This window comes from Orcinus orca, chromosome 9 (assembly GCF_937001465.1).
Source record: "Orcinus orca chromosome 9, mOrcOrc1.1, whole genome shotgun sequence".
Lineage (NCBI taxonomy): Eukaryota > Metazoa > Chordata > Mammalia > Artiodactyla > Delphinidae > Orcinus > Orcinus orca.
The window spans coordinates 36,574,031-36,590,197 of record NC_064567.1 but is presented as its reverse complement, the minus strand read 5'-3'; the positions used below and the strand labels follow the sequence as shown (position 1 = coordinate 36,590,197).

Here is a 16,167-nt window from a genome sequence, read left to right as displayed (position 1 = left end):
CCCAGAGGCCCTAGCAAGGCTGACTGCTGTTAAAACCGGACTGTTCTTCTGGCCCCTGGTTCATTCTAGGTCTACATAGTAGAAGGCTATTCCAGAAGGGATGTGTAATTCATCCTGGTAGTTAATGCTCTTTTATTACTTTTTTTTTAAAACTTCAGCCAATAGGCTGAACTGGTCAGGCTTTGGGCTGACATCTGCTGCTTTATCTGGTCGCATTGTCATGTAATAATAAGTAACCTTTATTTGTGATCATCAGGGGCTGACGTTTTGTGAAGACTTTACAGGAACATCCCCTTTAACTCTCAGAAGCAGGCCACGAGGTAGGTATCGTTATCTCCATTTGCAGATGAGTGAGCTGAGGCTGAGAGATGTGAATTGCTCAAGGACTGAGAATCTAACTCAAGCCTTTTCACTTAAAAGTCTGTGTTCTTCACCTGTACCCTCTACTGCTTGGCAGAGATTAGGAATGGTTTATCGAGCTGAAACACAAATCAGAAGGTGATCATAGGCAGGAGAGCATGGAGAAAATGAAAAGCAAACAGTGGGGCAGGAATGTGATGAGAAGAATAGAGGGAGGGAAGCATATGCTGTGGCAGAAAATCAAGGTGGTAAACCATTGGCCCTTTATGGCCATGTAAGGTCCTACCTAGAGGTTAGGTTACCTTGTTAACGTGTCTTCAAGATGGCCAGGTTTTGTTATCTCTGTTTTCTATGTATGCATTCCATGGATTTATTACCTAGATCTGTATTCTTCTAGCTCCCAAGGGACTGGTGTGTATTCAGTGTGGCTGGAGAGACATCTGTCATACTGTTGCCCCATCTCATACCCTCCCTGAACTTTCACTCTTCAAGTAACTGGGTGAGGCTGTGGAGGCTGAGCACTGTCTTCAGAAGGTTATTGTTGAAATGTATGTTGTCCTCAAATTTAAACTCCATGAAGGCAAGGATTTTGTCTTGTTGCCTCGTATCCCTAGGGATGTAGAAGGTGATATTTATGTATGAAATTAAGAATGTATAAATAAATGAATTCAAGAAGTGAACAGTAGGCAGAGTGTCCCTTGAAGCCTTTGTTGATACTCCTGTCTAGCTGATTCATTGACTTTGCAAAGTAGAAAATGAGGAGGAATGGGTCACAGGTAATATGTTGGGGGGAGGTGTGTTTGGGTAGGATTAGGGACGGGAAACTTTGGAGCTTGGGGCTCTAGAGCAGGAGACCCTGGAGAGCTGGTGAGAAGTCTCAACTGCCCAATCCACCTTCCTCCCCACTTCAACATCAAGGTACTCTGTACTGTCCTGTCATCCTTCCTTCAATTTCAGGAGCAGATTTCTGATTTACCAAGGCTTAAATCACAAGTTTTAGGCATTCTCCAGCATTTTTGATCTTTCTTTCCACTGACATCTTCAAACAAGCACAGGTATTCCTCCTTCAAGAAAAACGAAACAGAAACAAAACCTGGTTTGACTCTCATTCTTTCTAAGTCATCACTCTATTTCTCTTCTTCCATTTACTGTTAAACTTGAATAAATGATCTGCACTTTTTTTTTTTTTTCCTTTGCGGTACACGGGCCTCTCACTGTTGTGGCCTCTCCCGTTGCGGAGCACAGGCTCCGGAAGCGCAGGCTCAGCGGCCATGGCTCACGGGCCCAGCCGCTCCGTGGCATGGGGGATCTTCCCGGACCGGGGCACAAACCCGTGTCCCCTGCATCGGCAGGCGGACTCTCAACCACTGCGCCACCAGGGAAACCCTGATCTGCACTTTTTATCTTCATTTTTCCACTACCTAAAACTCTTAATCCCTTGAAATCTGGCTTCTCCTTCTGTTTCTACTACAGTACTTTACTAAAATATTCTTTTTCTCTCTCTTTTACAGAAAACAAACAGAACAGAACATTACATCAGAACGCTAGTTGTCCCTGGTATTCCTTTCCTGTTCTTCCTTTTAATGAATAAAACTCTCCCGAGTTTTAGCTGGGCATATGGGTGCCCAACTAGAGACTACAATTCTCAGTATTTTTTTGTAGCTGGATGTGAGTATTTGGCCATCAGCTGGGAGCAAATTCCTGCTTCTCTGAGAGCTAACTGTGCTGTCTTTCCTGTTTTGTTCTCACTCTTCCTTGGAAAAGCAGCCTTGGAAGTTGGTGGTCAAGTTGGCAGGGTTGGCACGTTGAGGGCAGCAGTACTGCTCCACCAGCCTGTGACAGATCACCTCTGGATCTCTACATGAGACAGAAATAAACTTATACTGTATTTTAATCATTCTATTTGGGGGTCTTTTTTTGTTAAGCAGCTTAGCCTGTACTCTAATAAACTCCTTTTTCTTATTTAAAAAGTAATATGCAGGGCTTCCCTGGTGGCGCAGTGGTTGAGAGTCCACCTGCCGATGCAGGGGACACAGGTTCGTGCCCTGGTCCGGGAGGATCCCACATGCCGCAGAGCGGCTGGGCCCGTGAGCCATGGCCACTGAGCCTGTGCGTCTGGAGCCTGTGCTCTACAATGGGAGAGGCCACAGCAGTGAGAGGACCGCGTACCACCAAAAAAAAAAAAAAAAAGTAATATGCATTCACTGTAGAAACTGAATGATAAGTAGAAAGAAGATGACCCAAAAATTCCTGTTGATCCTCCTCCTTTTCTGATTGATTATTCCCACAAGCCTATGCCCAATTGCCTTCCTTTCTTTCTTCCACCTACAATCTTGGGCATAGCCCAGCATTAAGTTCTCTACTCTCTTGTCTCTCTGTACTCTGTCACAGAGAATAGCTCATATAGTGATTGATTTAGTCATTAATTAGTTCATTCATTTCAAAAAATGTACTGAGGCCCTACATTCTGCTAAGTGCCAGGGACCTACCTTCTGCTAAACATTAACTAGACATGTCTCCTCCCCCCAAGAAGATCACCAGCTGGAGAGGAGAAGGAAAGGCAGATTATAAACAAATCCTTTGAACATAGTGTGCTGAGTACCTGATGGAGCTCTCATGTGAGATTACAGAGGGCACCTGACCGGCTAGTTGGTGTGGAGGGCTGGGTATTGATGAAGGCCTCCAGGAGAAGGTGAGCCTGGTAAAGAAAGGTAAAGAAAGAAGGAGGGATGAGGAGAAAGGGAGATGATTCCAAGCTAAGAGGTCAGCGAGGAACCAAAAGCTTGGAAATGAAAACTTTCAAGGTGTTTGCAAGGAACTATAGGCCACAAGGTGCTGATACTGTGAGAAGTTTTGCTGCAGGTGGAGAGATGCAGGTCATGGAGGCTTTGCTTGTCATGCTAAGGAGGCTTGGGCTTTCTTCTGAGGAGACCTTACTGAAGGGTACTCAGCAGAACTGTGAAATTGTAGATCTACCTTTTAGATAGATGTTGTATTCTGGGTGGTTGGGTGAAGGATAGATTTCTGGGAGGTAAACAAAAGTGGAAACAGGGTACTGGTTAGCAGGCTATTTGCAGTGGAGTAGGTAAGAGGTGGTGATGGCTAGATCCAAGGTATTGGCAGGAAAAATTAAGAAGGAAGTGAATCTGAGAAACATTCAAGAAATAAAATGGCCATGGCTTGGTGACTGAAGAGAAAATAACAGGAAGGATCAAAGATGACTCCCACGTTTCTAGTGTGCGTGCTGGATAGATGGGGGTGACGGCGTTAGTGGCTTTAGCTGTCACCCCTGAGGTAGCTTATTGTGAAGGTAAGGGAGCTTAACCTTCAGGCCTCCTTGCAGGCATGGGCCCGTTCAAGGTCTCTGGGACTGGCCCTAGCAATTTTGTATTCTTAAGTCTGTATTCGTTTTCTTAAAGAGGGCCCAGACCCTCTTTAAGCTGGTATTAACTTCAGTGCTGATTACCACTAGATTAATCCTCCAAAGAAAACCGTTGATGTCATGTCATTCTTCTCCTCAAAAGCTATTGTCACAGTGTCAATGACTTTTTGCCTACTTGACACTTTTACCTTGAGGTTGCCTTTTACTGAAATGCTGTCCAACAAGTGTTTATAGTTTCAGACATCCCTGTCTACCAAAGGGTCTTTGGCCCTTCAAGACCTATCTACTAGTAGAGCTGCTTTAGTTGCAATTACAGTTGATCTTTGAACAACACGGAGGTTAATCTGTGTATAATTTATAGTCAGTTCTCCGTATCCTCAGTTCCTCAGCATCTGCAGATTCAACCAACCACCAACCGTGTGGTATTTACTATTGAAAAATATCTGCATATAAGTGGACCCACGCAGTTAAATGCCGTTGTTCAAGGGCCAACTGTACTCTGTTGAACTTTGTTTACTACCAGTCTTCTTGCTTTAGTTTTATACCAGTTGTGGCTTTTCTACCTGAAATATGTGTCTAATCTCTGACTTGGCCTTTCAGTGGTGACTGGTGTCGAGAATGTCTCATACCCACAGAAAGCCTCTGGCATAAGCAAACATCACTATATAGTGTGGCCCTGGTGGACATCCAACATGTGATGACACTTTAACATTCTGGTTTTTGATAATGTTGAGTCAAAGGCAGTTTGTACTCTAGAATGTTCACTCTGGGCTATAAACCCTTGAACATTAGTTATTCAATAGTTCTGATATCTGGAATATGACATGCAGTCATCTGCAGTCACAGAGCTGTCCTGGACCATCCTCTCATCTGAAAGAAGAGTTGTCTTCAGTGTTCGTTGCATTGCTGCCTGATGAGTGACTTCATAGGATTTTTCTGCTATCTGAATAGCTCCTACTCCGGGTACAAAAAATCTAATTCACTTCCTAAGCTTTTTCCCCATAATGTCCCTTCTGCTTCAATAGATTCTCACTCAGACACACCAAAATGGGACTCATAATATCGATTTATTATCTTAGCAATCTCGGTAAACAAGGCAGTCTCACCGTGTTCTTTTTCCTTCAGGGATAAGGCGGGCCTAGCATCTACCTAAAAAGAACATACTGTATGGCCTCATGTTACAAAAATTGCAGCTTGGTTAAAATTTCCACTGACAGTCCTTCAGTTTTTTTTGTAAGGAGATAACTTATTATGGAGAAATGTTGTTCTATAAGTAAAATAAAGCTATAATGTTACTATCAGGAGACAGTTCTGAGCCCTAGAGCACAGTGCTGATGTTTCATACCGGATCTTTCTCACCTCCTCCTTCTCAGCGTCTTTGTACTCCTTCAGTCTCTCCATCTCCCTCTTATATGTTAGCAGATACAAATCAAAGGTGTGGTGAGGCTGACAGCACCTGCAGAGGCCCAAGGCCCTCCCTGGGACAAAGGGATTTGGGTCTGCCCACTGTAATTCTGCAAAAGGAATTATGAACCAAGGAAAGTAAAACTTTTGATTCTAAGTAACATAGAACAGATGCAACCTGGGGAAGGAGGAGGATTTGGGAGCCCAATTCTCTTTGGGGAAAATACTGTTTTCTATGTTGTAATTCTCTTCTGTTAGCCCGAGCCTTCTGATCTCTGCAGCTTTGAAGGGTTCAGGGACGCGTATGCGTGGGTGGCTGAAGCAAAGCAAAAAAGGAAGGCTGGCAGCAGCCTGGGAAGGTGGTTATGAGATGGGAGAGGTGACCTGCTGAGAGCTGGGACTCGCTCCCTGCCACTCCCGGGGGACAGACAGCAGCTGGTGCAGAGGTGGGAGTGGGCGAACAGCCCTCAAGGATTCTCAGAGGAACCTGGAAGGAGAACCTGGTGAAAGATAAAGTTCCTTTTTGTCACACATGACATGAGCTCTAATCCTTGTTGCCCTTGGAAGACTAGAGAGGTCTTTGACATCTGGCCTGCCCAGGATAAACACTGCTGAGCCCATGTCCAGGAATGGGGCTATTTCCCACCTCCCATCCACACACACACTCACTCCTAGCTGCCTTTCATGCCACTTCTGTCTCTTCCAATGGGGGCTGCCCAAGCAGGAGGAGAAAACTAGAAGGTATTTTACATAAAGGGAGCAAGGAGGATATCAAAGACTCACATCACCTGTTTGCAGCTTGCTACCCCCCAGAAGTGGCCTTGGGCACTCATGTAGCCTGCTGTCTGAAATCAAGGATTCCCCCAGCATCCTGTTTCATATAGGTCAGCATCATGTTTCTCAGCTAATTGATAAGACAACCCCCAAAGGCCAGTGGGAGTGGAAGGGCTATTTCTCAGACCTCCTTCAGCTCAATGTTTTACATAATTAATCCTTGAGATGGATGGAACTTGTTAGGTTTATTTATTATTTCTTTCCTTTCTCCCTCTCTCTCCTCTCATCTTTCTTCTCCTCTTCCTCCCACCTTCTCTCTGCCCTCCCTTCTTTCCTTCTCGCATCGTTGGTCCTAGGAAGTTTTCTGCTCATTATCTTTCAAGCAGTGTTGCTGCTGTTCCTAGTGTCCTGTGTTCCCTGCAGTGGCCAGACATCTGCTCCCATCATTAAAGGCTTGGAGAGCACAAAGGGAGCTGAGGAAGCTTAAGTCTAGGCTTCAAGGTTACTGCTTAGATCTTTTTGCCTAGAAATGATTATATGAAGACATAAAACGTTGTTTTAACTCTATGTCCTATTATATGTTTTGCATTAAGAATCTCAATATAGAGATATGTAAAATTCAAATTGTTAACTCAGCCTTGGACTTTTCCCTCCTCTTCGATCAGTAGTACTCCAATATGGTTTATGGAGTCTGCTTTCCTATCTTGGAGGACAAGAATGACATGCATCAATTTGGAATGTTTTAGGTGAGATCACCTAGGAGCCAGGTTACAGATGAAGTGTAATCGTTTATCTTTAGACTCCCAGCTTTGATTTACCCGCCTTCCACCCAGTCCTCATATCTACGTAGTCCCATCTTGTACTAATGGGAGGGTAGTATCCAGGGCAGTAGGAAACTCCCTTGTCCTGACCTCCATAATCTGTGTTTCTATGCTATCTGTATTTGTGACAAAAGGCATAGGGGCTACCTCCGTTTGCCTAAATAGGTGGGAGAAGAAAGGTCACAGTTATGAAAGTAGTATTTGAAATAAAGAGAGAAAGGACAGGTATTCTGTCTGTTCATTATGCTCTTGTTGGAATCTCTTTTTACATGGAAATTCCAGTCATCTGTGATCTCAGATTCTTGGAAAGCAAGCACGTCCATGTTCTGTCCCTGATATAGACGTATTTATTCCTAAATATTTTATCCACCTTGGTGTTCTCCACATCCTTAGTGCTCCATAAATAGTTACTAAACGAATGATTCTTGCTGCCTGTATCAGTGTTGCATTGGGGGTGTGAGCACAATTTAATAGCAGAAGGCACTAGTCACTGGCCAGCCACGTAGCCATGTCCTCTTATCGCCTCTTCCTGTAATTACAGTTTGGTTTTATGTAATAACATGGATTCAATAAAATTTTCTCTTTTTTAGTAAGAGTATGTGATAAATACATGGGTGTGGGTGCTCATAGAATTTTTAATCCTATTTTTTCACATCTATTTGTTTTGACAATCAAAAATCAGTGTGGCTTACTATGTACCGGGCACAGTAACCATGACTGGCATTTTATATATACATTCTTTGTAATTCTTGCAATAGTGCTGTAAGGAATTACCGTCATTTTTCATTCATTCGTTGGTCCGTTCATCAACTGCTAGGTTCGCTGTTAGATGGTAAGGACACATCAGTCAATGAGACAGACAAAATCTAACATTCACAAGGCTTAGAAGCTGAGGCTTAGAGAAATGACTTGTAGTTAGGGGACACACTGAGTGACCAAGCTGAGATTCGAATCTATCTGATTACAAAACTCATGCTGCCTCCAAAACAGCGATAGTTAGTTACAAGGACCCTAAGTGCCAGTCCTGCACAGCCTCACTCGTTTTCAAACCTTCAGACCAATCTCATATGTTCGGTGTTATTATCTCCATTTTACAAATGAGGAAATGGGACTTGGAGAGGCTGAGTAACCTACTCATGATCTTGTAGCTGGTAGACAGCGGGGCCGTGATCTGGATGCAGGGTGGCCCGGCTCCAGAGCCCATTCTGCTTCCACTTGACCGTGCTGCTGCCCCATGTAGCAGAGAAGACCATGGTCCACAGGCCCTGCCCTGCTGGAGCTTACAGGACAACAGGCAAGAGAAGGTAAAAGACAATTACAGTACAAAGCAGAAAGGAATAAGGCCCCAAGAAGAGTATAAACAAAGTGCTTTGGGGTTGAGGAGGGATTATTTTAGTCTAAGGAGTACTTGAAAACAGAGGACAGGGGAAGTGCTCTATGTGATAAATCTTCAGGGTATCATTTTTCAAGCAGGAAATAATCTGTTATTCTGAGTGAAAACATAATAAATAGAAGTTAGAATTATTTCACTTCCTTTTTTTTTTGGTTTAGTAAGTATATTCATTATATAAAACTTATTGAGTGGCTGACTGGGTATAAAACTGTAAGAAACATTTCAATTTCAGAGATATTAAATTGCTAAAAAATATGCATCTTAAAATCAATTAAATACAGTTTTTTTGTGTTTTGTTTTTAGTAAGAGTATGTCTTGGTCTATGTTCAAGGTATTTTAAGTAGAGAAAGTAGAAAAGAGTCATAATATATTTTCACTTTCATTGGGGTCCCAGCGGGACTGCTGTATACAGTTGTACAATTTGTGTACTATACAAAAGAACCCAGCTGAGGGGGTGAGAGGGGGCTGAAATCCAGTCTGCATTTCCCATGCCAAACAATGCTCCCCATTGCAAGACTGCCTCCCTCCCAAAAGGAAGGACATCTTGGTGCCTTTTTAAATTTTGTAGGAGTTAGAAAAGATTGTTTATGGGTTTGCAGTGACCCTGGGTCCCACAGCAAGAGCAATAGTAATGGTGCTGTAGCAGCCATGGTTGAAGTGTGGTGTTAAATATGACAGGTTTTTTATATGTCTACTGTAGACTTTAAAATACTGTAGGAGTTTATTAAATTCTAAATTAAATTTAAGATTAACTCAGTAATTAAGTAATGACTAACAACATTGTAGAATCTGTTAATGAAAAATTTTATTGAATCCATGTTATTACATAAAACCAAACTGTAATATGGGATAGAATGAAATATTATAACTTTAAGTCTCAACTACACAGTATTTTTGCATATAATTTCAGGCATTTCACAGACCATCTAAATCCCATTTTGGACCTCAGATTAGCATACCTATATTATGGTACACAATGATTCAAAAAAGAATTGACAATATAATGTATTTATGTGTTTGTAGTATTTGTTTATAACAAATATAAACATGTGGTCAAAACCTAATACTTTCCCTATGGCTAGACACTTAAAAGGTCACCCACATGACGTCTATTTACTGGGTACTGAGTAGTCCATTTTGGAAGTGTTTAATTCTTTTTGAATCACCCTGTGTCATTTAACAGCTTCCTCTGGGAGGGTTTAAATGGCAACTCAGCACCCCGGGTTCTGGGTGCTAGTGTGCCATGAATACATATTTATTGTGGCTCACTTTGCAGGGTGCCTTTTATAGGTTGGGTTAATGGTGAACAGAATAATGCTTTATCAGATGACAATAATTTTCCTTTAGATTTCAATGAGTGATGGTGCCATTACCCCCCACTACAACGCTCCCTCAAGGTCAGATCCACAGATCCAGAGTGTCTCTGAAAGGTTCAGAGTTGTCACAGTGACCATGAAATTACGAGCTACTCCAGGGCTCATTCTCATAGAACGGGAAGTTTTCCTGGACAATGAGTCATTATTAAAGCATGGCTCCCTTATTGGACCAGCCAGTGTGCGACTGTAAAACACGCCTCTGGCAGTGTGGTTATCGTCACTAGCCAGAGGCTGTCTTCCACATCACAGGCTATGTCATGAAACTGTCATGTTAAGTGTTTCTTTTCCTTGTCACATGTCACCTTTAAGAAATGTTTCATTGGAGAGTTTGCTGAGAAGAGACTGGCTTGGGATTTTTATCATGAGCCAGATGAAATCTGCTGCAGGTGGATGGGGTGGGGGACCACTAACTAGTTTACTAGTTGAAAATGCCCCGTGATCTGACTGCAGCCACATACGTGAGCTGCATCAGCGAGTATAAATTAAAGCTGACCTTAACAGCAATATACTTATCTGGTCAATTTAGAGAATAGCTCTTAATAAAGTTTTAACTGACTCGTATTAATATGAACATTCATACTTGAATATGTCATTAATATTGAAATGTTTTATTTATTTTACTATCAATGTTTTTCTTTTTGAAGGTATCAAATAATGGTGACTCATTAAAGTAGACACTATTTCCTTAAATTTTTCCTTTGTAAAAAAAAGGGGGGAGGGGCTTCCCTGGTGGCGCAGTGGTTGAGAGTCCGCCTGCCAATGCAGGGGACACGGGTTCGTGCCCCGGTCCGGGAAGATCCCACATGCCGCGGAGCGGCTGGGCCCGTGAGCCATGGCTGCTGAGCCTGCGTGTCTGGAGCCTGCGCTCCGCAACGGGAGAGGCCACAGCAGTCAGAGGCCCGTGTACCGCAAAAAAAAAAAAAAAAAAAAAAGGGGGGGAGGAATATTTGTTCAAAGAAGACATGTTTTAATCATGAATGGCATTCATGAATGACATCATGAATGCAAGAAATGCAGTATGAGATCACCAGGACACTTGCCAAGCATTTTGCTTCACCACCTTGAGCAGCAGGGATGAAAGTGATTGCAGGGGGGGATTTGTGCTGGGGATATTCACTATCAATGATTCAGTGCGTGGCTGTTTTCCTTGCCTTACACATAGAGGATCCATAAATATTTATTGACATTTTATTCATTCAAAAATATCTGGTGAGTGCCTCATCTGTGTCAGTCATGGAGATGGGTGGTTGGGATACAAAGATGAATAAGGCAGAGCCTCTGTGTGCTGAGTCTTGAGTCACCTGTGCTTCGCAAAAGAGGCAAAGAGTGATGTGGGAGCATGAAGAAGGGAGGGATCAGCTTTAGCTACAGGGTGGCCATGAAGTCTGGAAATGAAGATACCTTATTTCATCCTGTATTGTAATATAATACCAACAAACAATTTATTATGTATTTGCCTGTGTTTTTAGACTTGCTGGTTATCTGTAAGAAGGTCAGGAAAGACTTTAAAGAGAAGATACTTGATTTGGGTCTTGAATACCAAAAGAAGTTCACCAGGTTTGGGGAAAGGGCCTGGAAAGACATTCAATGCGATCGAAGGAAATGTATGTTTGGGGAACTGCAAGTGATCTTGTTTAGCTGGAGTGTAGAAGATGAGGCAGATTAGATGGGGAGGAGCCAGATTTCAGAGGTTTTGCAAACCATGCTAAAGAGTGTGGATGTTATACTACAGGCAATCAGGAGCCAATGAAGTGTTATGAGCCAGGCAGTAACATGGTCATTCAATCAAAAAGCAATTTTCAGACCAGTGCTAGGTGCTGAGCTACAAGGATGAATTAGATATAAGAAACTCAAAGCCTACTAAAGAAAACGATAAACAAGTTAGTGCAATGGAAGTCATAGATTTTCTGAAATAGTATCATTATTATTATATTTATTGAGTATTTACTGTGTGCCAGACATACATGCATAGTGCTGAGTGCTAAAATGCATTGTCTTATTTAATTCTCCCAATAACCCTAAAAACCACTATTGATTAGTGCCATTTTATAGAAGAGGAAACTGAGGCACAGAAATTTGATACCTTGCCTCTGGTAAGTGGTGGAGCCAGGTTCAAATCCTAGTGGTCTGACTCCAGAAAATACACTTTTACCAATAAGGACTATGTTGTTTCCCCATGACAGAAATCTGTCTGATTTCTAAGAGCACTAGGGGCCACATTATCCATTCTGCAGAAACAGAGGTAGGGTTTGGAAAGTCTTCATGGAGATAGTCATGCGATGTGTCTTATGGAAGATCACTCTGTCAGCTTGGAGCTGGGCAAGACCAGAAGTGGGAATGTGAGTTAGGAGGCTAGGTAACAGTTGGTAGTATAAGTGGGAATGAGGGGAGAGGATAGAATCCAGAGCTATTTTAGATGTGAAATGGTTTATTGTGCTGAATGAGGTTAGGTTTCTGACTTGGATATAAAGGTGGATAGTAGAGCCGTTAACCATGATTCATAATACCAAAGGAGAAACAGGTGGGTGTGGGGTAGGGGTAGAGTAGATATGTACATTTTTAATTTGTTGAATCTGTGGAGTCTGTAGGGCAATAAATATAAGTAAAAGCCAGTGACTGGATATACAGTTCTAGAGTTTAGGAGAAATATCAAAGCTAGATATTACATTGGGTGTCACTTTGAAGATTTAAAAACTAATATATTAGTTAATTAAAGGTATCTCTCTAAATGTCAAATCATAACTATTGATTCTATCCAAAAAATTGGGTCAAATACAACAAATGGATAATACCACTAGAAAGCAAATAGTGAAGCTGGCAAAATGGACCACCCCATTTTAAAAAAAACATGTAGGCAGGTACTCTAGCTTCCGGAGCTGTGAAAAAATGGTATTGTACTGTGCGTAACTTTGGGTGGGCGAACACCAGGGATGGGGAGAAGGTGGATTAAGATATAAGAGGTAGAACTTCAGAGAACAAGAGTAGGGAAAGAACATTACTGAATGTTGCCTTAATCATATGGAAAGCACAAAAGTATAAAAGTTGTTGGTTTACTTCCTATTTTGAGAGTTCATTGATCAACCTCAGGGGACAAAGGCAAACTTGCATGGATGCATGAATGGAAATAATTTGAGACTAGAAGATATCTCTTATACAAAAAAGACTAGGCTATGGAAATCAAGCCAACAAAAAAATACTCTTCAAAGAAATTACAGTTATGACCTATATATTTAGAATTAAATTAACCCCATTATCATGTGGGTAGAATACATTTTGTTCCCTTGGTCTTTAGAATATAGAGAGGGCATCATTGCTCACCCATCATGGCAGCCCTTGTTTAGAAGGAAAACTACCAGTCATGAATCATTAACCTAAGCATAATGAAAGTTAGCCACCTGGGATACCATTAACAGAAAAATTGATTCTTCTCATTGAAAGATGTTTCAGTTACAAAAATTCTGATGCCAATTAACAGCAACAAACGACCCTATTAAGAACCATTAAGGGAAATAAAAACTCTTAATTAGGAATGCCAAAGATGGAGAAAGAAAAGGATACTGGGAAAAAAGCCCACAAAACATTCATGCATGATAATGGTGGAAGTGGAGGAAAGGGAATTCTCCAAAGAAAGAGTTTTAACAGGGTGTTCTTGGACAGAATTCTGTGGAGGCAGCATGAAGTGGCTAGTGGTGCTGTGTTGGTACATTCTAGGTACAAAACAGCAGATGACAGGAATGTGGATTTCAAAGACATTTCCTCTCTTAGAACATACGGGACTTTTAAGGGTTGCAGGGGAATAGTTGGGGATTTTTTTTTCAACTCACTTTTGAACACATAGAATGTTAGAAATTGTCAAATGCTACCACCTTTTTAAGGGGATTGTTAGATATAACAGTATCACTTGGGATACTTTCAGCCCCAAGTCACAGAAATCTCCAGTTAAAATTGACTTAACTATATGGGGCCTTCATTATCTCACAAAATGGGTGGTCTAGAGGTGGTAGGTGGTGCCGGTTGGTGAGTGATTGGGTGAGTGATACAAAAATCTCTTATGGGTTTTTTAATCCTTCCCTTTGGCCATTCCTGGTATTTTAGCTTTGTTTGCCCTCATGGTCACAAATGACAACATCCAGAGAAAGAGAAAACCATCTTTTCATTTGTATTTCTCTTGGAAAGGAGAAATCCTTCTGTAAAACCCCTCAACTCTTATACTTCATTGGCTAGAATTATGTTGCATGTCTAAGACTACACAAACCATTTGTAAGAGGAATCAATCATGGGATTAGTTATGACCCAATTCCTGGAGCTGAGGCCAGGTCCAGCTTTCCCTGAAGCACATGGCCACTCACAGCAGGTCGGAAATCTGGACAAAACTGGGGTTTTGTGAATGAAGAAGGAGGGTTGGATAGTTTTGGGGTAGGCAACCAATGGTGTCTGTTACAAATGAACTACAAAAGCCTTTCTTTCTTTTTTTTTTTTTATTTGTGGTACCCGGGCCTCTCACTGTTGTAGCCTCTACCGTTGCAGAGCACAGGCTCCGACGTGGAGGCTCAGCGGCCACGGCTCACGGGCCCAGCCGCTCCGCGGCATGTGGGATCTTCCCAGACCGGGTCACGAACCCATGTCCCCTGCATCGGCAGGCTGACTCTCAACCACTGCGCCACCAGGGAAGCCCCAAAGCCTTTCTTGAATGGAATGAAAAAACATTTTTCATTAAATGTTTCTTACTAATAAAGTTTTTAGTCTTTAACTATGTGTTCAATGGCCAGTTTTCTCTTATTTTTAGTAAAATAATAAAAATGATAATTTTAGAACTATTTAATATAACTGTTTCAGTGTGATAAACCTGGTATGGTCACTTTAGTTTGGCTTAAGTTTTTTTTTTTTTTTTTTTCCGGCCACACCGTACAACATGCCGGATCTTAGTTCCCTGATCAGGGATCCAACCCAAGCCCCCTTCAGGGGAAGCGCAGAGTCTTAGCCACTAGACCACCAGAGAAGTCCTAGTTTGGCTTAAGTTTTCTAAAATACCTTCTCAGAATTCTTTTGGCTGGGTTGGTTCACATTAATATCACTGATGATGGATGAAATTTGGCAGTTCTCTCATTCTCCATAATTAGGAAAAATGCTAACATGCCTCCAAAGTGTTGCAGAATCTGTTCCTACTTCCTACTGCGTTTCATTGGAGACTAAACGATAGGCTTTGCAAGTCCCATTTGCAACTACTTGGACAGTTTCCTGGGTTTTCCGGAGATACTAGACTCAATAAAACAGGGGGAGCACTAAGAAGAATTATCAGTTACTCTGGCTTGCAAGAAATAGAAATCAACTGGACCTAGCTTAAGCATAAAGAAAGAGTTCGTTTTAATAACAGTTCAGGGTTGTCTCCTGAACCCGAAGGCAGGAATTCAGTTGAGTGTTTGGAAGTTCTGCTGCCTGGAAGTGGAGGACCACTGGAAGCCGGGCTGTTCCGTCTCTTGTCTCTGCTTCTCACTATAGTCCTATTTTGTTCTTTTCTTTCTGCAAATACTTTCTTGTTTTATCATGTCTGTGGTGGGCAGATGAGAGCCACTTTTTATTCCTTGACATCACTTCTCATGTCTCTCAGTGTCTCTCAGACCCTCAGTGTCTCTCAGTTCTAATTCTGAATTCCCAGGCAAGAGAATCTGATTTACAAATGAGGAAACTGTGGCTTAAATGAAGCACCACCCAACTCAAGGAAGGCTCAAGGTGACCCAACTAGAAAGGCTTTTTTTTGGCCAAGTTCTCCCACCAGAGATCAAAACTGCGCCCCCTGCAGTGGAAGTGGAATCTTAACCACTGGACCACCAAGGAAGTCCTGATAAGGCATTTTGACTCTAGGTCTGTTTGGATCTTAAATGTGGTGACCTTCCAACAACATATGTGAACACCACTGAGATTTTCAGGAGCAGTGCTTGATACCTTGTTGACTCAGTCCAGTCTTGTATTTGTAGGTGAGCCTGATTTGGAAGCTTGGTACAGTTCCTCTTCTCACTGCCTCTATCAACGCCCAGCCAAAAGATCTTCCCTTCCCATCATTAGAAGAGTCATTTCTTTCTTAACACAAGGAGTATCTCATCGTTATAGAGTACCTGACAGGTTCCAAAGACCACATGATGATCTCCTTTTATTTTACAACAGTCCAGTGATGTGGTTGGCTGGAATTATTTACTCCCATTTACAGATAAGGAAATGGAGGTTCACAGGGGCAAGGTGATTTGCTCTAGTAGAGAGGACTAAATTCCCTGGGGAGGTGGACTGGTTGCTTAGGAGTAGATGAAGGATCTTCTTGGTCATGTCCCTGGGGGACCCAGGTGGGCTGACAGGGCAGGACAGCCACAAGCCACCTGGTGCTGAGCTTTCTTGCTAGACTGGGGACTTCTTGAGGCCAGATACCTTGTTCTCACTCATCTCTTTGTTCTCAGGTTCTAGCACAGTACTTGGTACATAGCAGACTCTCGCTGAATGTTTGCTGAAGGAATATGAGACTTTCCTAAAAATGATAACTTTTCAATACTGGAATGAACTGCCTTGAAAAGTTGGGTGATTCCTAGCACTGGCAGAGTTTAAGAAAAGATGGATAAATATCTGCTTGCTCATAATAAAGGCTAACATTTATTGAGCACTTGCTATGTG

At 42.2% G+C, this 16,167-nt stretch overlaps 1 protein-coding gene across 1 annotated transcript in view; it reads left to right on the top strand.

Moving 5' to 3' along the window:
- Positions 1-301: 301 nt before the first annotated feature.
- Positions 302-16,167, top strand: part of IFRD1 (interferon related developmental regulator 1) — a 48,585-nt gene continuing 32,719 nt past the window's right edge. The window contains exon 1 of the mRNA XM_004269883.4: positions 302-320. The gene's annotated coding sequence lies outside the window, so the exon portion shown is untranslated. The remainder of the gene's footprint in view (positions 321-16,167) is intronic.